Raw genomic sequence first — 23604 nt, forward strand, 5'->3', positions numbered from 1 at the left:
CCATTGCCTGTCACACCACCTTGCAACTTTCTCTCAGAAACCACTTTTCACACTCAGCCCATGCTGTTATTTGGTAAACACCATAGAGAGTGTTCATGGGTGCTGTTACAGAGTGAGAAGGCCGGCTGAGCATCTAAAGGAACTGCTAGCAGAAGTTGCAAGGCTCTCGGTATGGCAGAAGCCTTTTTCTTGTACTTTCCAATGAATCGAGCAGAGCTACAGAAAACAGTTTTAAAGGAATGTCTAAAATTTAGGCAGAGTTGGACGCCCTTGCCCTCAAGGAAGGAAATGCCCCTTTCCTATACGTGTGTGAGCTTCAAAATAAGGCAGCTCTCTGCTTGTGTCTCATCTTGACAAGCTCCTTGTGCTCTCCTCCAATGCTGCAGCACTGTCATCTCGTGTTAGAGGCTTGTGAATAACCGGGACTCTCCAACATTTTGGTCACTTGCATGCACAGATGACTTAGAAGTTCCTCCTTTAAGCACACATGGGTCATTTTAAGTCCCACATCTTCACCTCTGGCAGCATGTGTGTCTAACAAATTAGCCTCTGAATTAGACTTGCAGAGAATTTTGCAGTTTCTGCTGGCCCGGCACGCAACAGTGGGCTGTACTTCCAGTCCTGCCTTGCTTCTGATGTACTTTCATGTGTCCTTCCCTTTTGGGCTTCCTGGCCCTGCTGCAGCATGGAGCTTTAGCCACCACCAGAAACATCCTGGCCAGTTGAAAGTGAGGTCACCCTTTGACAAATTCATTATGGACTCATGGTTCTTGACACCTCTGAATTATCGAGTTTTAGAAAAGTTGGGAAGATGTGGCTGATAGTCAGAAAAAACGAGTAATAGGTGTTGAGAGATGAAACCCTCAAGGCTGTGTAAGATGGTTATGAAAAACAGGCCTTGAGAGAAATGCTAATAAACGATTTTATCCAGGATGACTGCAGGAAATTATGCAGTGCTTTTTGTCAGAATAGATAAACTTGAAAATACATTCTCTGCATTGTGGGGGGGGTTTGTGTTTGTTTCAGGTTTTTTAGGTTTGGTTTGATTTTTGTTTTTTTACTGAATAACATTCCCCTCTCAGCTTCTGGGAACTGGATTGCTGGACATGTATAACTTACAAAGTGAGCTGCGAGTGCCCGGTGAAATCAAAATATTCCTTCTCCTTCCCCACCCTCTGAACACACTTATCTGGTCTTTGCTATTTAAGTCCATCAAATAGAAATGCAAAACTAAATCCTCCAAATACCCACTAGCTTGGCCTTTATTGTCACTTTCTTCCAGATATCCACCAGCCTGGTTGTCACAGAGTCACCGACAAAGTAGCCAATCAGCGAACTGCCCATGCAGTAGCAAGCGGAGCACTCCCAATGTTAACACCTTTTGCTCCACTCTGGACCGCCAGCTCGATGTGCCCTGTCATGGAAGGGCTCAGGATCCTGGGTGTGAGGGGTTATCAGTCAAGGTGAGTATGCGACTAGGCTGCTGGACCCTCTTCTTCACATCTATGCTGCTTCAATCAGCTCAACCCATTTCTCATCTATGATTGACTATATTGTGTGATGTCTCCACCCAAATTATCTTGTGCACAGGTGGGTTATGAAGATTTTGCTAACTGTGCTCTTTAACCCTCTGAATCCTTTCTCTTAGAGACTGGAGCTGTATTTTTAAGGTGTCTGGTAGCTGTTTAAGGAGCTGTCTAGTGGGGCTGGGGTCCAACTGCACAGCAATCCTTATTCCACGCCACCCCATCTCATACATGAGCTGGACGCATGCAGCCTTCCTCTAACACTGACAGTCCTTTCACCCATGTAGTGGCAGGCTCCCCTCACTCTTTGGGGTCCACACCCCCAGCCCTATGAGCCACTTGGGATGTAATTGAGTGGTCACCATCTGGCCCATCACCCAGAAACACTCCTGTGTCCCAGTATGTTCCTGCCTCCTTATAACTTAGCAGTATTTGATACCCTATGATAAGCAAAACTAACCATAAATATTCCCTTTCTGTCTCACCTGGCTTGCATGGAAACCTGGCTTCCAGTTCACTGAGGTCGAGTCCTGACCACAGCATGGTATGGATGATGGTTTGGGGGTTCCCACCATGTGGTCCCGTATGCCTCTCTGTTTTAATAAGGGTTCACACTTCCTTTTCCTCAAACTCTTCCATTTCCTCTGAACTACTGTCATCTGCTGAGGTCTGATGTCCACAGCCATTTATGGTGGCAGCAGGAAAATACACTATTACTACTTCCTTTCTCTAGAGACAGAAACTGTTTTATTGGCTTCCAGTTAAGACTTCCTTGGATTTTCCATCGAGAATAAAAACCAGGGCCTGAACATGTTCCTCTACAGGAGAGGAGACATCAATATATATTCACTCCAGAGTGTCCAAGACAAGACAACAGTATGTTCTACCCGAAAGAGGTAACCATCGTCAGGCAACACAGCAGTTGAAAAGGCAGATGGTCAAACATATGACAGAAATCGATGGCACTGTCTTTTTTTTCAGAATTAGATATAAATGGCTGAACTTGCTGCCACTACTTATTTAAAGGCATGAACCTGTATAAATCCATAGATTTTATTCTTGAAACATGTCACAGCTTTTCCATGTTTTGATATTTAAGCCTTGAGAAAGGAAGTTCTATCATCTGCCTTTCACTCAGTGCTCATGTTGCTATAAGAACGTGTAACTCAGCTTTGGGATAGGTTCTTTATTTGGTGTAGAGAACATGACTGTATACCTACAAGCAGTTTTAGTTATTAGTTGAGTGTTAAAGGATTTTCACCAGACAGTGGGTAACTCTAGGCTTGTTTTATTTACAGCTCAAACTTGAGCCACTACCTCAGGAAGTGGCAAAAGCCCATGCAAAAACATCAGATATTTATATATTTTAACATAGCATTATACAATATGGATTTATTTTGAAAAGATCTTGGTGTTTTCACACGTGGTCCTAGTTCGTTATTCTTCATTAACTTGAAAGTCCACGAAAGTCCACCTTGATAATTTATATCCATTATCTCATTTTGGTTCTCCCTTAGAAGCGATGCTTCAACAGGTCATGTTCCTCCTGTGGTCGTAAAAGTCATTTATCTTCTTTCTTGAGACACATCTATTCACCTTTAAACTTCAAAGAAAACTTCAAGCTGTTCCATTAACTATGCCTATATTAAAAACCTTTTAGCCGTCAGTTATCATCAAATCTAATACCTATATTCTAAGTCTGACATTTCTTACACAATCTGTTGATTCAGTTGGACTGGGGCAATACATAGGACAATCAAATAGTATTTTTCTAGTTGCCATAAAGATTAATTTCCAACACCTCTTCTTACTATATCCATAATACAGTAATACTCTATCACAATCAACTATCAATACTATCTAAGTCCTACAAGGATATATTTGTCATATTTTCTCATTGAGTGAGATAGTAGGGGACTGTGAGGATACTGCCTATATACATATATTTTAGCATACGTGCGAAGCGCTCTGGTAATGTATGACGTTTGTTTAACAGGGTGCAAAATCATTAGAAGGTAGAAATGGGTAAACACAGTTTAGCTTGGAATTATTGGCTATCTTTAAATTGTTAACTTATCTTTAAATTGTTGGGTTGCTTCTCCTTTACACTTGATCTGAAAGAAACATCTTTGCATGAGAAAAATGTCCCGCTACTGATTTGTACTATTTTGATGGCAGTGACTCCCTAATTATCTTCAGTGATAATATGTGTCCAAGAAAACACTGGAATTTTATTACTTTGTTCCCATGAGATACAAGTAAATCATAGCTTCTCATGTGACCTTGACTCCTTACCTTTTTTTTCTTTTGTCAGGGCAAGATGGTTTACACTTTGCTTTGAGATAACTCATTTAAGGATGAATTATGCTAGCTGGCCTTTAATGAGCTGCTTATATTCTGACAAAAGAATAGCTATTCACTCATTACAAGTTGCAGCCAAAACCATGGCTATCTCTAGCAATACAGGAGACGTGAGCTCAGTAATAAAGGCCACCTCTGACACAGAATGGTTGTACCAGCTCCTTGGAGCCTTGTATTTCCCCAAGAGATAATCCAATTGTTATTTGCAGGAGTTGTAAATGTGACTAAGACCCACATATACACTTATAAAAATGTAGTTTGGGGAAATTAGTTCAAATATGTCTACACATTTGGGATCTCCAAGGCCCTGGTGAAAGAAGAAATTATTTATTAAAAGTTATAAGTTTGAATATTAACTAAAATATAGAATTCTGACATAAAGGTTTTTTTTTAACTAGGCGGTGACTGTATCTGGTTGAAGCCAGATAACAAGGACTGGTTCAACGGTCAGAGGACGGACCACCAGCTGGGCCAGATAAGGCCCGAAGATGGCCTAGGCTCTCTAAGAGCACGGACAAGGAGGAAAGGTGAAAAGTTCAATGCGAGGAAGACTGCCTGCCTTCTTCTCCAAAGACCCTATTGACCAATACCACAAGGAAAGTCGCAAGTGCTAAGAGGAGGAGACCTACGATAATGAGTTCCAGTAATTAATCTTACTATGATAATGAGTTCCCATGACCAATTTTACTAACCCTACCCACTTCTCGGAAAAGTCATGACTATGTATGTTAACCCAATGCATATGTATAATATAGTACAATAAATATGTGTCGGCTTTGACATATGGTGTGCAAGAGTGGAGGAAGGATCCCCCTTGCACCCTGTGCACAGCCGCATACCTGCACCTAACTCTGCGTTTGGTGGTGTTATTCCGTGAGTCACTGGGTAGCAAGCACATGGGCTTAAGATCCAGATTCCCGGTATCATACACAAATAGTGATAGTTAAATTTGTTGTCTGAAAAGTAGGATTCATCAGCAGGCATGCATACAGCCAATTTCACAGGCCAAGCTGAAACACTGATTTTATTTCAGGGTTGCGTGAGGCTCGGTGCTCGTTGGCTTTCCAGAACTCAAGCACACCAACCAGAGTCCCCCTGCTCATTTTATTACCACAGTTATGCCAAGTACTTCCTCTTTACAGGTGACTGGTTAGTGATTTACATATCATTTTAATAAAGTTACATGTGATTGCATCATACAAGTTTTCTACTGTGCATATTCAAGCGAGTAAAGGCCTGCTCTCCTTGAGGCAGGTAACTTTTTACTTGGAGGTGTGTCAAGGCATGTATATGAGCATATAGTGAGAAGATTCACCTCAGGATAATCTGCCCTTAGGTTTCCCTGCCAAACTGGCAATCTTGATGACAAGGCCTGATTAATATGTCCTCCTTAGGTCCAGATGTCCAGGATGTTCCTTACATCAGATTATGGGTCCTTTGTTCTTTTATTTAGTACAAGTTCTACTATTCTATTAAAGATAAACAAATCTTAGCCCTTTACTGATTAATATAAAGATGTTCAGAGCAGTGCACGTTCCTCTACAACAAAGTCTCTGAGTGTTCAGTAAGAAAAAAGAGAGTGAGAGTGAGCCAGCTTCGCTTTCTCATCAGTAAACTCAGGAGAATTTAGACCGGTCCTTTAGTTTGTGGTGAGTGGAGTCAACCTCCCTGCTGTGGGATTCAGACCTGCCTGCTCTTCTTCCTTCCCTCTGCTACTTACATTCTTATGGAGCCTTTTCCAGGTTTAAATGAATTATCAGAAAGGGGCTTTCATCTGAAAGGCGTGTTTGGGGCAGCACTAGCAGGGAGTCGGGAATGCTGTGAGTCCTGGGCCAGGAGAACGGTAGATGGCTGCTTCTCCTGCAAACAAAAGGGAGAGGCCAGAGACCCATTACCAGAGACCCATTACCACCAAAGGCCATCAGGGCAAGGGCATCTGCAGTTAACAGCTCCTTCAGCAGCTAATGGCTCCTCCTAGCTCCCTCCAGGCACTTGTTCCCTGAAGGAAACTCTAGGGTCATGCCTGGGATGGGGAATGGGAAACCACACCGTGATGCCGCCCCAGGCCACCTTCATCACAGGTGCTGCCAAGGCAGAAGGTCCAATTGATTCAGAAACACTGAAGCCTGACTGCCCATCCAGCCTGCTTACTTTTCTTTTACGGCCAGCTGCTCCTGCCCACACACCTGCAGGTACTGCTGGGCAACCCTTCTGGCTTAACCCTTGCCACTTTGGATTTGACTTCACGGCTGTGAATTAGTGGATTGTCTGGGAGCAAACTGGAGCTCTGCTTTACACAGCAGTTGCTTTCATCCAAGGTTTTTGTGGGAATGCTCATTTCCCCTCGAACACTATGTCTCTCTATAATAGCTTTTTCAGGATTTTAGTAATTTCTCACTTCTTTATTTGTTGATAAACATTTATCACCTGGTCTCCACAGCCCAACTACAGTATTAACCTGCCGTACTTAGATTCGCTTACATTTTATTCTTCTTTATCTGCTTTGGCCCTAGTGAGATGCCTGTACTACTGTGAAGATGGAGAAAGATGCACACAGTCGGTATGATCTGCAGAAACACATACATATGAAAAGAATTCTCACAGTTTTTCACTCATGTAACTAATAAGCAAAACTGCTGGCAGTTGTGAAGTCATGTTGCCCATACTACCAAATGAAGAACCTAACTTAGAGATGCACTACATATTTCACAGCAAAATAAAGCTAAAAGAAGAGGTGATGATGACTGTTAGATTGGCTTAGCTCTACTGATGAAGAAATCAAGGCCAAAAGTACAAACAGTAATAAGGTAGCGGAAACTTGGCAAATGACAAGAGGATCTGTAGGTCGGAGGGATAGTTTTTAACATTTTAATAAAGAAAGTAGTTAATCTTTCGTCAACTTAAGCAGAAGGATTGGAATAATGTCAAGAAAACTTGCATTCCTAACTAACTTCATGACATTTAGATAGTAAAACCCACATCCCATCGTGAATAATTAGTATGTTTATTAGGGAACATTTCCAAATGTTCTAATCATGGTTGAAAACAGGTATGTAGACTGTATGTAATGTTAGGCGTACAGAAAGTTTTTGTTAACCAGTAAAGAGAACTGATTTTATCTTAGTCCTTTGTTCGAATGACCATAAATAACCTATAATCAAGCTGATAAGGTGTGCTGGCTGTGCTAGATGCCTAACACCCTACTAGGTGAATTGAATAGAACCAAATATCTCAACTCAGTGTGTTGATTGGCTCTGCATACCAGTGAAGAACTCAGATCTAGGATAACACTATCATACTACCTTATCTTCTGGCTGTGCTTTCACAAGCAAATGAGCTGATGGGATAGGAGTAGGTCTCATTCCTCCAGACCTCACCTAGTCTCCCATCTGTGTGGTGCCAGCTTCACCCTTGCACTGCTGCTTCTAGTTTCAGTGGGAGCAGATGAAAATAGTTAGCTAACTTACCTTTGGCATATTATTTTTATTGGTGCAAATACTCCTCTTTGTATTAAACAAATTCCCTACAGTGGACTTTAAAGTAAAAGCTACAATGTGCATGGGGACAATCAGTATACAGCTGAGACACAGCTGGCATGTACATCAAGGAGACAAGACTAACTGCAAAAGGAACGTGCCTCACAAGAAATATATTTTCCTAGAGTGTCTAGAAAATTAGAGTAATGACGATGTTCAAAGTTGAGTGAGCTCAGAATTTATGCTGCTGCTTAGAAATTAAGAGATTTGTGAGAATTAGGGTACTTTCCTGGGGAAAATGTTGTGGAAGTAGTGGTGTTAGCGTAGAGACAAACACATAACCATACGAAGAAGGTTATATGTGGTGCTTTATTTTCGAGGCCCCGGGAACCAGGGGTACGCACCCAAATCTGGCTCCAAAGACCGTTACATCGCGTTCGCTTTTTATCCTTAAAATGTTGCTCAATCTATTACATATTCAAAAGGTCCTTGCTCAACCTGTTACATATTCATCTCAAATTGCTTCATCGGCATCAGTCTCTATTGCGCTTGCGCACCCTGTTCTGGTGGTCGTGGGGATGAAGAAAACACTCTTCCTCAGATGAAGCAGCTCTTCTTCCTCGCGTTGTCCTTTTCACCTTTCGTGTTTCTGGCAGTTTCTCAACATAAGAATCGCTTAAGTTGCAACATTTCTTACTTCGTGCTTCGTTAGCTACTTCGTACCTTCACTGTTAGTACTATTCAAATAGCTTAGATAAGGTTAGTAACTTTATGTTCTCTTGACTTCTAAGTCATTAAATCTTCACATTCCACTGTTAATGCTAGTGCACCTCCACATTCCAAGCTAGTGCACCTCCACATTCCAAGGTAGGCTGTAGTTAGGACTGTTAGTTTCAGTTATGTATACAAATCCTACAGTTATGTATACAAAGGAGAACTATTAGGGAAAGTCGTTTAAATGTATACAAAAGAGAACTATTAGAGAAAGTCGTTTAAATGATTCTAAGAAATATATATATATACATTTTCTATCTCTGTTCCCAACAGTGGAAGTAAGACCCTTTGGATTTGTTGTTGATTCGGTACAGATTTAGATTCGGTACTATCATGTCTTGTCCTACGTGTCATGTACAAATTGTTCTGGCCAGATTATTTGGACACACACACACTGATACTTCCGCTGGTGAAAATACGAGTAAATAGAGTCAACTGATTTACAAAGTTGAATAAAAATAACCTTCTCTGTCTATATGGTCTAGTAGTTTTGATTCATTAACTGCTAACATTAGTTGGCAGAGAATCCATGGCTGTTAAGCAAGAGAAAATCTTTCCACCGTTGCATCTTTGCTGCGAAAGGAAGATGTTGTATGCATTCACTGGAAAAGTGTAAGGAACCACACACAGTGATTGATAATTTCAATACAGAAACCCTATATATCAGCAAAAGATTCTCTACAACTGTAACTGTATGCCTTAAAAGTTTAGGGGCACATGGGAGACTGGAGAAGGCACCTGTCATAAGACTCTGCTGAAGTACAGTTTTTTGCAGGCGAAGGTAAGGCTTTAGCAGAGTTAGAGCTGCGGGAGATACAAAGCAAGAAACGTGAGCAAGAATTAGCAGAATGAACTGATGAAACAGAGCAAATTCAAAATCGATTGAAGTACAGCCCAGTCAGTGCAGATGGATGTCAGATGACTGGAATACAACTATTAACACCAGGAATGTCAATAAAAACAAAAGAAAATCAGAAGTAAAAACTTCACTTGAAATACCAGCCCCTGTAGGGGATTGCTAGGAATGGCACTGGGAGAACAGCACAACCAATTTGCACCTTCATACTTCTAAATATAAAGAAATAACACATCTGCTAACACAGTTGATAAAGAAGGAAACGGAATGGGAATGGGGTCCAGGGCAGGAAGGGGTTGTAAGACAATTAGAATTGGCATCTTTTCAAGTTGCAAGGCTAAAAATGCTAGATCTGACACATGCTTCTTAGCCACCACGCCAACAGCACAGGTAATAGGCTTGCTGTGGAAAACATCAGAAAGACAAGATGGTCCCAGCTACAAATCCAAAATCTAAACAGCACTGAATCAGATGATACAATCCATGTTTGTAAATGTTTGTACAGAACAAATATTCCAGATATATATGGTCAGGAATCCTAAAATCGCCTTTAAGGTATAGCTTATTGGGATTGTTGTCAAGAAATTCGGTTTCTTAGACTTGCATTGCCGAAACCACCAAATATTGCTTGAACTTCATCTCTCAGACTATTGTTGCATCCATGTTACAACAGACTTTGAGTGAAAGTAATCAGAGGTATATTTGTCCTTAATAAGATAAAACTGAATCACATAGCACTGCAGAGTAGCACTGATTGGTTCTGTATGCTTGATTCTGAGGCAATGGTGCCCACACAATTAGTATTTATTTTTATATTGGAGCTAGAACCATTAGCTTGCTAGTGGAATGGGGGTTTTGTTCTTCTTGTTGTGCACATCTAAAGATGGTTCCAGTTCTGATATCAATACAGGCATCCTCAACAGATTCTATGCACGGTCAAGTTACATGTCCGCTATGCAACGTTTGAATCATAGCTTTTTAGTTTTCTTCAATATTGCAAGGTGTACCATTTGTGTGAACTGAAGAAAGGCAAATTACTAGCACAAATACAATTCATTAGCACAAACAATCTATTGTTTTCATAACTAAAGTCTTAACAGTAAAGCGTTGTTATCAGTCTGGTGAAAACGGTACCAACATTAATAGTCCGATTCACATAATCATTACAGAAAAAGCCACATTAATTAGCAGTTAAAAGAGCTGTATGGAAACTGCCTAGTATCTACCCCTGTTCTTCGGTGTTAGACTTGCCTTCCATTGAGGATGATGGTGTCAACTCTTACTTGAAAAGGAGAGTTATGGTGATTTGTTTGTGACCCTTGTTCTTCACTGAAAGGAATTTGATGTTGATAGCGGGGACTTCCTCATTCTAGAGTCTGTGCTTGGATTTATTCTTATATATTTTGTAACAGGTATCACATCTTCCTCTTTCTTTATTGCTTCATAATTCCTTATTGTTACAAAATTCACTGTTTGTGGTTTAGTTTATATCATGTTGGATGCTTGCTCTTTGTTCTCTTTGTTATCCTTAAACTCAGTTTTATCCAGCTGCCAAGGCCACATTCCTTTAGTGACCTGTAATTGACTACTGGTGATTTCTTCATAACCCTGTGGCCTCTGGTATCATCTGGTGCTTGTACTCAAGGCTTCTGCTATCACTTCTAAGTGACAGACAGTTCCCTCTACACAGAATAATGACCTAATTTCACTAATGTTACAGGAATACATCAAAACTGCTATAACAGTATAGCACACAGCTGCACAAAGGTAACTGAAGTTAAAGCAAGTTAGGTAATATTACAGGTAATCTGATCAGTTAGGCAACTGCTGTTACAACTAAACAAGATAGGGCAAAGCCACAGGCAGGCCAAGACAAGGCGCAGACAAAGCAACTGTTGACAACTCCCAGCCTTGAGACTAAATCACAGCCTCCGTCCCCAGTACCATCAATGGCAACACTTTACCTGGGCTACAAAACTACACCCTCGAGATACAGTTTCCTGGTAGCATTTTTATTAGTGACTCCTATGGTGACCAATTCCCCTCCTCTTCTCTCTTAGCTTAGTATCCAGACTAGATACTTTGTCAAAACAAGCTTTACTCAAAACAAGATCTGCACAGCAGAACATTGAAAGGTGCGGTTTAGCCTGTGGTTTGTGGTGTTCTCTTTGGGGAATTGTTTTCGGATTCTAGCTGTCAGTAATCTCACCTAGGTAAAGCAACCTTCTAAAAGCTGATTTTAGGATAGAACTAGCTGAGGATCTCACTGTCACTGGTGACATCCTCCTGGCCGGTGATAACTGGACATATGACATTGCCAATTGCCTTAATTGCAGTTGTATTATCTGTATTATCATTGTTTCTGTCACTATTAGGCTTGTAAGTACTTTTACCCATGAATATTTTAATAAAGTGAGGACTATTAGATCTCATAAAGCAAGTTTTAGTGATTATTTAGATGTTTAACAAAACATATACTTAATGGTAATCCTAGATGTTTGATTGGTTCAATTCTTTACCTAATATAGCTCCTACTGAATCTTGTTATTTCCTGTTCTCAAACATCATTCTTTGGACACTGGTCTGGCATCGTACGTATACCTACTTTAAACATCTGGGCAGAAGCAGAGTGGCTGGAGAGGAATCCAGGTATTCTTCTGACTCAGATCTGTCTTTAACAGCCTGAGCCTTTACCAACACATAACACTTCAGGGCAGCTGGATTTAAACAACTCTGTGAGTTTTACATCTATCAAAATATAATTCCGTGGTAGCATAGCTCTTGTTTTCTCTGATATAGCTTAACATACTTCAACACAGAGTATCTTGATAATGTTATTTCAGTGTAAAGTCCTAGTAGTCTCAGCACATTCTAAAAAGGTCTTCTTCTAGAGTTAATGACTAGATACTTTCCTGTTTTAGTGACCTTCAGAATTCACTTTGTACTTTAATTGTAAAATAATACATGCATACAACACTTTTTTTCAGCTGCTTGTCCTCAATATCTAATTATGGCGTATTACTTGTATGAATTTAAATGTTTTTTTTCAGATTCTAATACCATGCCCTTAGTAATGAAGGACCAAAACATGAATGCCCAGCCACTGTAAAAGAATACCGTATGGGTAGAAGGCTTTAAAGCATGAATGCATAATATCAGTACAAGCAAAATTTGGCTCACTTTTGAAAGTTCAGTGTTAGATGGAAGATAGCATTGGATGTGCAGCCCTGAGCATTCATGCGAACAAACTCCTGGGCAGGTAACCCTAGCATGCAGGTCTGCAAGTGGTTTTAGAAATCATGAGGTGATAAAAGGCTAGGTGGTTTGAGATCATTTTGTGCAGGCAATAAAACTCTGGATATTTGCTTGAGCCAAAAGGTAGTGAAAGTCAGGAGAAGGGAAGATTATTGCAAATAAGCATCCATGTAAAGAGATTGATAAATGGATGAGTCAGTCTGGGAGCTGTTTGTGGATCAGACATGTGAAAGCTCATCAGAGGAACAGGATTAGGAAACTGGATGAAAGAATGGTGGATATGCCCGCTAGAGAGATAGCTACCGTGAACCATGTGTTACAAGCAGTAACAGCAAATATCAGTGCCCAGCGGAAGCATGAAGATCAAAAAAACAGGAAAGGGAAAAGAAGATAGAAGAATAAATAAACATATATTATATTATGTGATAACTGGAAACATACATGCATGACTCTAGGATTCACTGACTTAGCTGGAGGCCTTTGCTCCAAGTGTTTAGTGACCACGACTAGCCCTCAATGATGTTTGAGGATGAAACAATGGTTTCAAGTGCTGAATGACTTTCAGGTATGTAAAAGTGGTGCATGAAAATCAAAGCATTAAAGGGGCACTACAGAAGATAGTGAATAACAGCAGGCAGGACCAGAAATTACTATAGTTATCCCTGATCTTGACAGTTTTAAGAAGATCCAGTTGATTAGCATTTGGGATTTAGTTCTTCCAAAACCCTTTTTGTGTAGTGAAGATGCCATTGATTATGCCCTTAACTTCACTAGAAACTCCTTCATAGGGAGATAGTTCTACCTGGGTAACTGAGATGCTCAGGAATGATCAGAGATACAAGAGAAAATAAAAGAGAAAATTGAAAGTGTAAGAATGATAAAAGTGAAAGTACTCCCTTGAGTGTGTATATTTGCAGAGGTTGGGGGGACAGTTCTGTATTTGAAGCTGCTGACAGAAAATAATTTGCAGGATAAATGTGAAGGTCCATCTGTGACCATAAATAGGTTGCATCTTTTGTCATACCAAATCATTGAAATATCATAATGAAAAATGAGTACATGCATCTACTACTAAGAACATTCTGCTGTTTTATATCCCTTAGATAGCAATGTTATTTATTGCAAGGGGAGGACTTGGAAGATTGGCAAGGAGTCAAGGACATGGCTTGGGATGCACGGTCTAGTCCAGTTCAGAAAGCGAATATCCTGCCCCTCTTGACAATCATCAGTTGACAGTGAAGCCAGCTTCTAATTACAGTGAATTGCTTGCAGCCATGTAAGCGTGATAATACATAATCTGCTATCAAAACAAAAAAAGTATGTACATAGAGGCAGGGACACCCCTGAGCTAAGCCCCAGCTGGGTGTCTGCCCCAACTATCTGCTTTTCCATGGGCAGCAGGACAGAGCTGGCAGCCAGGGTCACCCCACCACCCAAGCTGGGGAACAGGGCAGCTGTGGGCAGCCCCAGCCCCAGCACTGAGCACCACGGCACATCAGCCCATGCATGGAGAATCAGGATCAGACAGCCCCAGGATGGCTGGGCCCTGGGGAGGGACTGACAGCCCTAAGAGGGCTCTGAAGTGGTGTCTTGGGCCCTGGCTAGTATAGGGGGAGTGCCTGGGGAACTGGGCAGTAACACTCAGGGCAGCTGGTGCTCTCAGGTCCATGATACAGATCTAGGTAATAATTAAAAATAGATTCAGCTTGACAGTACCTTTATCATGAGGAAAGCCCTGTTTCTTTCAGTGAAAACAGATTTTCCACCTATTATTGGTGATAATCATGGAAATAATGAGTGCATTTGCCTTCACTACTTTGAGAATTATGGAAAATCAGTTCAATGGGTCAGTAACATTGTTTGCATTTCAAGATGCTGGGAACAACACTGCTGCCGATGAAGGTTTTTGGCTGGAAGAAACTAAGCTCTATGTGATAAGAACCTAACCTGGAGAGTTTATTCAAACTAATCTTGTTAGAAATCAATATGACATAGGGCAATTGTAAAGGAATCTGGACATCTAGATGAGCTGAAACACCTGAACACAACATGACAGGGACTGTGATTAAAATGAGTGTGAAGCACCAGGACAGTGGAAATTGAAACCAAGATGTGTTTAGTCTATAGTACCTCATTTTTTTTTAACAAAATCAGTGATAAGCACTTGCAGTCCTAGTGCCAACCCACTTTCTCTTTCCCTGAGCTCACCTTTTCACTGTCCCTGCAGGTACCTGCATGTCATTGCCCAGATTCCTCCGAAAATAAACAACACTCCCCATATTACTTTTTCCTCATTGGCCTTAATTCTCCTACTTTTGCTTCTCAACCTGGTGTTTCCAACACTGTTACATAGACAATTTTGGCTGAATGCAGTGTAACTGATTCAATTGCTGGATTGTATCAGCCCTCAGGTAGAGCAGGCTTGCATCCTGACAACTACCTTCCAATACTTAATCCAGGATGGTTATATTTCATTTATGTTATATGTTTCTAAACAGAACGATTTCACTTTATCCTTGACTCTTAGTTTTTCAGAGTGTTCTCTTGTCTGTAGTTCAGCTGTGGCACGCACCAAGGCTCATTACAGCCAGTTCCTGTTCGCAGCATCTGGCTGGTCGCACCTCCTTATAGGCAGCTCCTGTTTGCATGGTATACTCAGCTCTTGATCAAGGAGAGGCTGTGCCTGACAGGAGGAAGAGGGCAGGGATGCCACAAAAATAGCACTAGGCAGGGAGACGTGCTCTGGTAGCATGGAATCTGGAGAAGGCAAAGGTCAAAGACCCCCAAATATTTAAGCATTAGGTGGCAAAGAAACCATGAACCCTAGGGCAACAAGAAAACCAATTCGCAATAAGCACGCCAAGGCCATCTGCTGCAACAAACTCCTGATCTCTCTCCTGTAATGGGAAGTTGTGAAATGTGGCAAGTGTGAGTGTATGTGTGCAATGGTAGTTAGAAACATAGCATGGTATTGAGCTTGTCTTAATAAAAAAACAAATTTTGAATTAATTCCTCATTTGCATTGCATCTGTTAGGCTCATGAACCCTGCTTAGCATGTTGAGGCAGCCTGGAGAAGAATGTTCAACCCTGTTGCAACTGATTTTCAGATCACAGAATCATAGAATACCTCAGGCTGGAAAGGACTAATAAGGATCATTGAGTCCAACACTCTGCTTCTCGCAGTACTATCTAAAACTAAATCACATGACTAAGAGCATTGTCCAGATGTTCCTTAAACTCTGATAGTCTCGATGCCATGACTACTTCCCTTGGAAGCCTAGTCCCGTGACAAACCGTCTGCTCAGTGAAGAGGATGTCCAACCAGAACAAAAGACGTGTAGGTTATAAAGTAAAATAGCTTTAATGAAACAATAATAATCATAGGGAAAATACTATTAATAAGAAAATGATAAAATATGCTCCCCTCCAATGACTATCACTGCAGATGCTGCAGAGCAGGAATGAGGAAAAGGCCTCAGGTTGGACTTAGCAGCAGCATGAAGCTGGACTCGGTAACTGGATTCAGGAAAATATGGATCCGAGATCAGGGGCTAAAAGACAGACAAGGTCCTCACTGGACATCGGCCATCAAAGAAGAGAAACTTACCCTTATGATCCTTCAGTTTTATACTGAGTATAACATATATAGGATGGGATAGTCTGTCCAGCTGGTGTCACCAGTCCTTTCCATCCCTCCCTGCAGGTGCAACACTTTCTGCCTCTGACTTTTGGCATTCCATCAGCTCGAGAATGGCCTCGGTTTCCACAACAATAATAACTATAAGCAATGGCCTTTCTGCATACCGATGCCCCGTGTTATCACTTCTAGACAGAAACATTGTGTGAAAAACATTCAGTTAACTTTCAGAAAATGAAGTTACTCAAACAAGGCCTAGCTGAATTTAGAAACTGGTTCTACTTGAGTTCAAACCACACCAATCTCCAAGGTCTTTTCCGAGCAAGATGATTTAGCAGCTGCCATTCTTCTGTCATGTGCCAGTCGCTTATCCCATGTCACACCAGCCTGCTTGGAGACACTTTTGTGATACTAGTGTTAGTGAGCAGTCAGCTCATTTATAAAGATTATTAAAATTACTTTCCCTGACTATAGTTATATAATGAGCTTTGTCCCCCTAACTGCTATGCAGGATACATAAGATCTATTTGGTATAGCCTTGACACCTGTTTAAAACTTAGACTTTTTAAACATATCATAGACTTCTGGTAATTTTGTGACATGAAATTTATCTTTAAGTACTTCTAACTTATATTTTTTTCATATAGTAGATACCTAACTTATTTTTTTTCCTGTCTACCTAGTTTTTATTAAAGTGATGCCATGAAAATTCATACTCAATAATCAATGCCAATTTTATTATTAAGCAGGTATTCTGTATTATGCGCCACCAGGTACACTGGGTTAATTCCACCTAATGTGTCCAACTACTGAGGCTGGTGTGTGAATTTTATACTGGTTAAACATACATATTCATATAGATTCCAGGAAACATTGGTTAAACATACATTTCATATGAATTCTGGGAAACAATTTAAATATTATTTTTCCTAGAACTCATTATCATAGTTTATCACCTACTCTCGTATGCGCATCACAGTTTCTCTATGGCCTTCAGAAGCCCCTGAAGGTCTTTATCTTATCTCCTTCATCACTGTGTCCTCTTTGTCAGCTCAGGTCTGTCCTTTTTTTCTTTTAGCTAGCTCTGCTTCCTTTGGTGGGTTGGAGCATCAGTCAGAGATAAGTTTCTTTAAGATATACAAGACTTGATTTGTTGCCTGTTTCAACCAGTAAACAAGCTAAACTCCTGTTACAATCACCTTCTCTCTAACTGCAAGCTGGCCAAAACTTCTTGCTTAATTCATTCCCTTTTATAACATAATGATTTATTCCTTCCTTCAAAAGCTTTCTCCAGATCCTCCAATTTCAGACTCCCTTTGAAGTCCTGGCTGGTCCTCAACTCACAGGAGGATTGAGAGAACCACTGGTTTCGGGGTTTTTTCCTTATAAATTGTGATGTCCTTGAAGCAGGGAACTGTGACAGCTCTCTGGGGACCTGAGAATGTAGGGAGAGAGGCAGGGAAGGAAGGAGGGAGGGAGGGAAGAAGGGAGATAAAGGGAGGGAAGGGAGGGAGGGAGGGAAGAAGGGAGAGAAAGGGAGGGAAGGGAAGGGAGGGGGGGGAGGGGGGAGGGGAGGGAGGGAGGGAGGGAGGGAAGGGGAGGGGAGGGGAGGGGAGGGAGGAAGGGAGGGAAGGGAGGAGGGAGGGAGGGGAGGGAGAAGGGAGGGAGAGGAGGGAGAAGGGAGGGAGGGAAGGGAGGGAAAGGAGGGAGGGAGGGAGGGAGGGAGGGAGGAAGGGAGGGAGGGAAGGGAGGGAAGGGAGGGAGGAGGGACGGAGGTAAGGGAGGGAGGAGGTAAGGGAGGGAGGAGGGAGGGGAGGGAGGAGGGAGGGGAGGGAGGGAGGAAGGGAGGAAAGGGAAAGAGGGAGGGAAGGAAAGGAGGGAGGGAGAGGAGGGAGAGAGGGAAGGGAGGGAAGCAAGGAAGGAAGAAGGCAGGGAGGCAGTCAGGGAAGGAGAGAGGCAGAGAAGGAGGGAGGCAAGCAGGGAGGGAGGGAAGGAAAGAGGCAGGCAGGCAGGGAGGGAGGGAGGAAGGCAGGGAGGCGGGGTCCAGTCTGGAGGCACTCGAGAAGCCCAAAGCGAAACTCGATCCCGCCGCACAGCTCCCTGCGGGCAGCTCCCTGCGGGCAGCCGGCACCCCCCGCCTCCCCGGGTCACCCCTCAGGGCGCAGCCGGGCCCGCAGCCCCGCCCCGTCCCGCCCCGCCTCGCACCGGCAGCTGAGCCGTCTCTTTCCGCTTCCCCCGGAGCCTGCGGCCGCCGGCCCCGCCTCTGCCTGCAGAGCGGCTCGTCGGGCTCGGTGAGCAGCGGCGGCGGGCGGGGAAGGGAGGCACCCGCGGGACCCGGCGGCGGGAGAGGCGGGGGGAAGGAGCTCCCGGCTGCTGCAGGAGCCGTTTCCCGGGGGTTGGGGTGGCGGAGCGAAAGAAGGAGCTCCTGGTGGCTGCAGACGGAGTCGCTGTTTCGGGGGGGTGGAGGGAGGGAGGAGCTCCCGGTGGATGCAAAAGCCGCTTCCCGGGGGTTGAGGTAGCGGGGCGAAAGAAGGAGCTCCTGGTGGCTGCAGAGGGAGTTGCTGCATCGGGGGGTGCGGGGAGGGAGCTCCCGGGGGCTGCAGGAGGGGAGCCGCTTCTCGGGGCTCGGGGTGAAGGGAGGGAGGAGAGCGAGCTCCCGGTGGCTGCAGAGGGAGTTGCTGCCTCGGGAGGGGGGAGGGAAGGAGCTCCCGGTGGATGCAGAAGCCGCGTCCCCGAGGCTGAGGTGGTGGAGCAAAGGAAGGAGCTCCCGGTGGCCGCAGAGAGAGTTGCTGCCTGGAGGGAACCGGGAGGGAAGGATCTTTCGGTGGCTGCGGGAGTCGCTGCCTGGGGCGGGGGTTGGAGGGAGGGAAGGAGCTCCCTGAGGCTGCAGAGGGAATCGCTGCCTGAGAGAGGAGGGGGAAGGGAAGGAGCTTTTGACGGCTGTAGGAGCCGCTTCCCGAGGGAATAGAATCATACAATAGTTTGGGTTGGAAGAAACCTTAAAGAACATTCAGTTCCAACCCCTCTGCCATGGGCAGGGACACCTCCCGCTGGATCAGGCTGCTCAAGGCCCCATCCAACCTGGCCTTGAACACTTCGAGGGATGGAGCATCCACAGCTTCCCTGAGCAGCCTGTGCCAGTGCCTCACCACCCTCATACTGAAGAAATTCTTCCTTATGTCAAGCCTAAATCTGCCCCTGTCCAGTTGATAGCCATTCACTCTCATCCTATCACTACAAGCCTGTGTAAACAGTCCCTCTCTAGCTTTCCTGCAGCCTCTTCAGGTACTGGAAGGTCGCTATAAGATCTCCTCGGAGCCTTCTCCAGGCTGAACAACCCCAACTCTCTCAGCCTGTCCTCGTACAGGAGGTGCTGCAGCACTCTGATCATCTTTGTAGCCCTCCTCTAGACCCATTCCAACAGCTCCATATCCTTCTTATGTTGAGGATTCCAGAACTGGACACAGTACTCCAGATGAGGTTTCACAAGTGAGGAACAGAGGGGCAGAATTCCATCCCTCGCCCTGCTGGCCATGCTTCTTTTGATGCAGTCCAGGATACGGTTGTCCTTCTGTGCTGCAAGCACGCATTGCTGGCTGACGTTGAACTTCTCATGGACCAGGGCTGGCATGGTGGAGGGAAGGAAGGAGCTGCTGGTGGCTGCTGGCTGCCCCCCCATGGCTGCAGGCTCCATCCCCACGTTGCTTGTCCCGCAGGACCCCACTCCATGAGGGGAGAGTACAGTGGGATCTGTGGGAGTGCTGCTCGCCTCCAGAAACATCCCTGCCCTGATCGCTTTCAGCTGAAGTTCAGTTAGTGTCTTTCTCTGTAAGGGATGTCAGTCCAGGGAGATGGGACTGAAAGATTATTATGAAAAGGCAAAAAAAGGTGACAGTTCATAGGGTTGTGAGCTCTCGGTACGGAGAAGACCAGGTGTTTTGAGACCTCTCTGTTGAGGGTCTGTGATGGAAGACCAAAGTTTGCCAGTAATTTTTGCTTCAGCCTTTAAGATAGACATCACAAGGCACAAAGCAAGGAGCTTGGTGTTTGCCCTTTTGTAAGAGGGACACCCGCATCAAATATGGTGGAGGAATGGACAAAACTCTTTATATAACTAAAGGAAAAAAAAAGGTTGCTATTTCTGCTTCGGATTGTCTGAGTAGCGTAGTTGCAAGGATTATATAGCTTATTCCATCTGCTAAGGCAGATGGGAATATGAGAAAAAAGGCAAGTACTGCTCCATCAAATGCTTCATCAACTTTCTCCATGTGCTCTGGGAAATACTCTTCATATGCTCTTGGTATTGGTGAGAGGAGAGAAACTATAGCCATCAGCTAGGTTTTTCCAGCTCTGGATATGCTTCAGAAGCCCATAGGAATGCTAGAAGTTGTTTTCCTAGAAGTTGTTATGAGGTTGACTCAACTCTTTCGAGGAGCTATGTGGTAATATCTGGCTTTTCCTTGTTCTAACTAGCCCCCTGGGATGACTTAAAGATCGAACAAAACAAACCAAGCTCATCGTCTCTCCTGGTAAATATTTTCTAGCTCTTTAATCTGAGAATGTTGGGAATAAAACATCAAAAGCTCCTTAACTGGGCTGTTATCACCAGCTGGTGTCCCAAAACATTTAGATAGACTTTCCTGGCAGAGAAAGTAGAATTGTGTTAGTCATAACTTTTCTATTACTGTTCACAAAACTATCAGGAACTGTTAGTTAACGGTCGTCTTGTGGCTCACTGCATTGAGTCGGGTGACATTTCAGAGGTAAAGGTGTGAGCCCTCTGTAGTTTAAGCTAAAACTGTATTTCTTTTTAGGAAATAGTACATTGCCTGATGTGTTGGCAGAAGAAAAGTGTTACAGCATGCTTCATATCAAGTCTGTTATGGTGTGTTGTAGCTGTAACTGTTTCTCCAGTTCATTTGTCTGCCAGCTTTTCAGAAGAACTTTTATTTGGTCATTTCAGTTCTGTTCTCTGCTTAAAGCACAGTTGTTTTTGTGGGTTTTTTGGGTGTTTTTTTTTTTTTTTTGCTCATCCTCCCCTTTTCTATCACTCTTCAACAAAAATAGCTGTATATCGCAACAATGCTCCGATCTGCAGGGGGCTGTCCTTTAAATGCTGACATTTAAAAATCCCACAAGTTATTGACCTATGTGTTTTCTGCGGGCAAATGTGTTTTCATAGTAGAATTTTTCTAAATGTGTTTCTAAAATTTACACAAAACTATGTTCCCCAGCTCTCTTGTTTGCCCTCCCCCCCTTTTTTTTTTTTGATGAGGAAAAATGGTCCAGAAGGGCCTATTGTGGTCACTTAGTTACTCTGATGGAGTACAGGTGCCATGGTGCACCTGGCCAGGTGAGGGTGTATGCTCCTCAGGCAATCCGTCTTGCCAGGCCATTTGCCCAATGATGGACCAGCAGAGCTGCTTACTGTGGCCTTCTGGGCCACCACCTGAGTCTGTTGACTTCTAGTTGTGGGTTGCAGACAAAGGAACTAGTTGTGGGTTGCAGACAAAGGAAGTGGTTTCTTAAATCCTGTATGGTGAGCTTTCTCAGTTTCATTTGCTGCAACCATGAGCATTGTATCAGTGGGCTGGAGATATGTGACTTTTGTCACAGTATTTGTGGTCTCTAGTGGTTCTAATCAATGCAATAATTAACCTGTTTGATGTCAAGCCTTTTTTATCTTTGTTGATGACTAACAATCAGCAAGTGGAAACAGGAGGCTGATACCATCAAGCAATCAAATACAGTCCTGAAGGTTTCATTTTGACATCTCTTTTTATGATGCTGATATAGTGCTTGATATTGAAAAGAACTAGAAACTGAAAGCTCCCTGGAGCTCTTACCAGTGCCTGGAGTCCATGGTGTTTGCAAAAAAATTGACATTTATCTTTCAGAATAATCTCTTTGAGCTTGGTTTAGATCCTGCTTATGGCATTCAGATTTTTCTGTATCTAGTGCTTCCTATTGTTGATATGTGTCATGGTGTTTATCTGTGTTATCTCATTTCTGCTGAGAAGAATGCCCTCTTTGCCGCTGCCCTTCTGGCTGTGACTGCAGTTCTTGAGACAATTCTGGCAGTGTTGCTGGGTGCTACTGTAGGACTGCGAATCAGGTCCCTTGCCAAGTTCTATGGCGTGCTTTTTCCTTTTTTTTTTTTTGCTTTTGTGCTCTCTGAGTAAGTTTTAAAGTGGAATTACATATTTGTAATTTCTCTAGTTGCAAATAACTGCCTATTAGAAGAAACACAATTTTAGTACACTCTGAAGAGTATTAAATTATTATGGATAGTGTGTAGAGGTCTGTGTAGTGTAAGGCACACATGAAAGTTATCAGGTGTCTGATAAATCTTATATTTGGCATAAATGGGAGAAAATTGGCCAAGATTTTTAACAGTTAATCATTTTATTGGCCAATTTAGTGTACACAAGAGACACATGAGTACAAGAGTATTGAGTCATATACTCTGCTACAGGTCCATTGCTGGTTAAGTGTCTTGGGTTTTCCTCCTGTTCTGGCTAGCTCAGCTTGAAATTACACTGACATACACACACACATTGGCATAAACCCACTATGAAAAAATATACACACTGACGTTCCTTTAATTACTGACTTGATATAGGGATTTAACATGGAGGGACCACTTAGAGATATAATAGTTGCATTAGTTTTGTTTAAGTATTGCATGATTACCTGGACACTATATACTCAGCGTGTGTGCCAAATGTATCCTGTTATTCTATACACTGAAGGCCAAATGTATCCTGTTATTCTATACACTGAAGGCCAAATGTATCCTGTTATTCTATACACTGAAGGCCAAATGTATCCTGTTATTTTATACACTGAAGGCCAAATGTAGAAATTGTGTGTATTTGGCCTTGTCCTTTGTTCTGTGCTAATTTCCTGTTATCCCTGAACCATGCATACTCAGCAAACGGACTGTGGTCAGTTAATACCATAAAAGGGAAATACATAGGATTGTGAGCTAAGGAGCTGACTGCGCAGATGCAAAAGCTAGAGGTTCAAGGAAAGGACAAGTGAGGAAGACTATGCTCGACCACCAGAAGACCCCTGAAGACCACCAAGGGATAGGACTGCGGCTGCGCAAGGACATTTAAATATGTAAATTGATTTCCTGGAAAAAATCATGAATATGTGGATGAGTTCTGGGAAAAGTAATGAATATGTATACTTGAGCTAGATAAAAGCAGGCAGTATTTGTGATACGGTGCACATGTTCGGAGGAGTGATCCCCCATGTGCCCGGCGCTGCAATAAAGAATACCTGCTGCTAGATCGTGTCTGTCTTTGACTCAGGCTCTTGGACCTTTTGCACACCTCCAGTTGTTCACATGTAATGCTGTGACCTGGAGCTCCTTTTCCAGTTGCTGGCACCCAGACTGTCCTTGCATGCCAGTCTATCCAGTTGTTCTCACTGAGACCTCCAAACACTGTGCCCGCTTCTCAGTGTGGTGGCACCCTGGTCTCTCAGTTGCTGCCTTTAGACCTTCAAGCTGTGAGTCCCAGCTGGGCCTTGCTTATATGTGACTAGGCCCTTTTATTCTTCCTCTTTGTTTCCCTCTTCTTATTGTTCTTACACATCCTCCTTTTTCCCACATCTGTTTCTTTCCCTAAGTATTCTTCAAGTTTTTACTAGTCATGCAGCCCTACCTCAAATATACCTATTGAAATATAATTTGAAGTTTGTAACAAATA

General features: G+C 43.2%; 1 protein-coding gene across 6 annotated transcripts in view; it reads left to right on the top strand.

The window, feature by feature from the left end:
- The first annotated feature begins 17953 nt into the window (after positions 1–17953).
- Positions 17954–23604, top strand: part of RESF1 (retroelement silencing factor 1) — a 61758-nt gene continuing 56107 nt past the window's right edge. For 2 of the 6 annotated variants that reach the window (XM_054056349.1, XM_054056329.1), the window contains exon 1: positions 17954–18177. The gene's annotated coding sequence lies outside the window, so the exon portion shown is untranslated. Of the gene's footprint in view, positions 18178–18753; positions 20416–23604 lie in introns of those variants that run through there. The other 4 variants (XM_054056308.1, XM_054056340.1, XM_054056320.1 and 1 more) reach the window with 3 other exon arrangements.

This window comes from Cuculus canorus, chromosome 1 (genome assembly GCF_017976375.1).
Source record: "Cuculus canorus isolate bCucCan1 chromosome 1, bCucCan1.pri, whole genome shotgun sequence".
NCBI classification, from domain to species: Eukaryota; Metazoa; Chordata; class Aves; order Cuculiformes; family Cuculidae; genus Cuculus; species Cuculus canorus.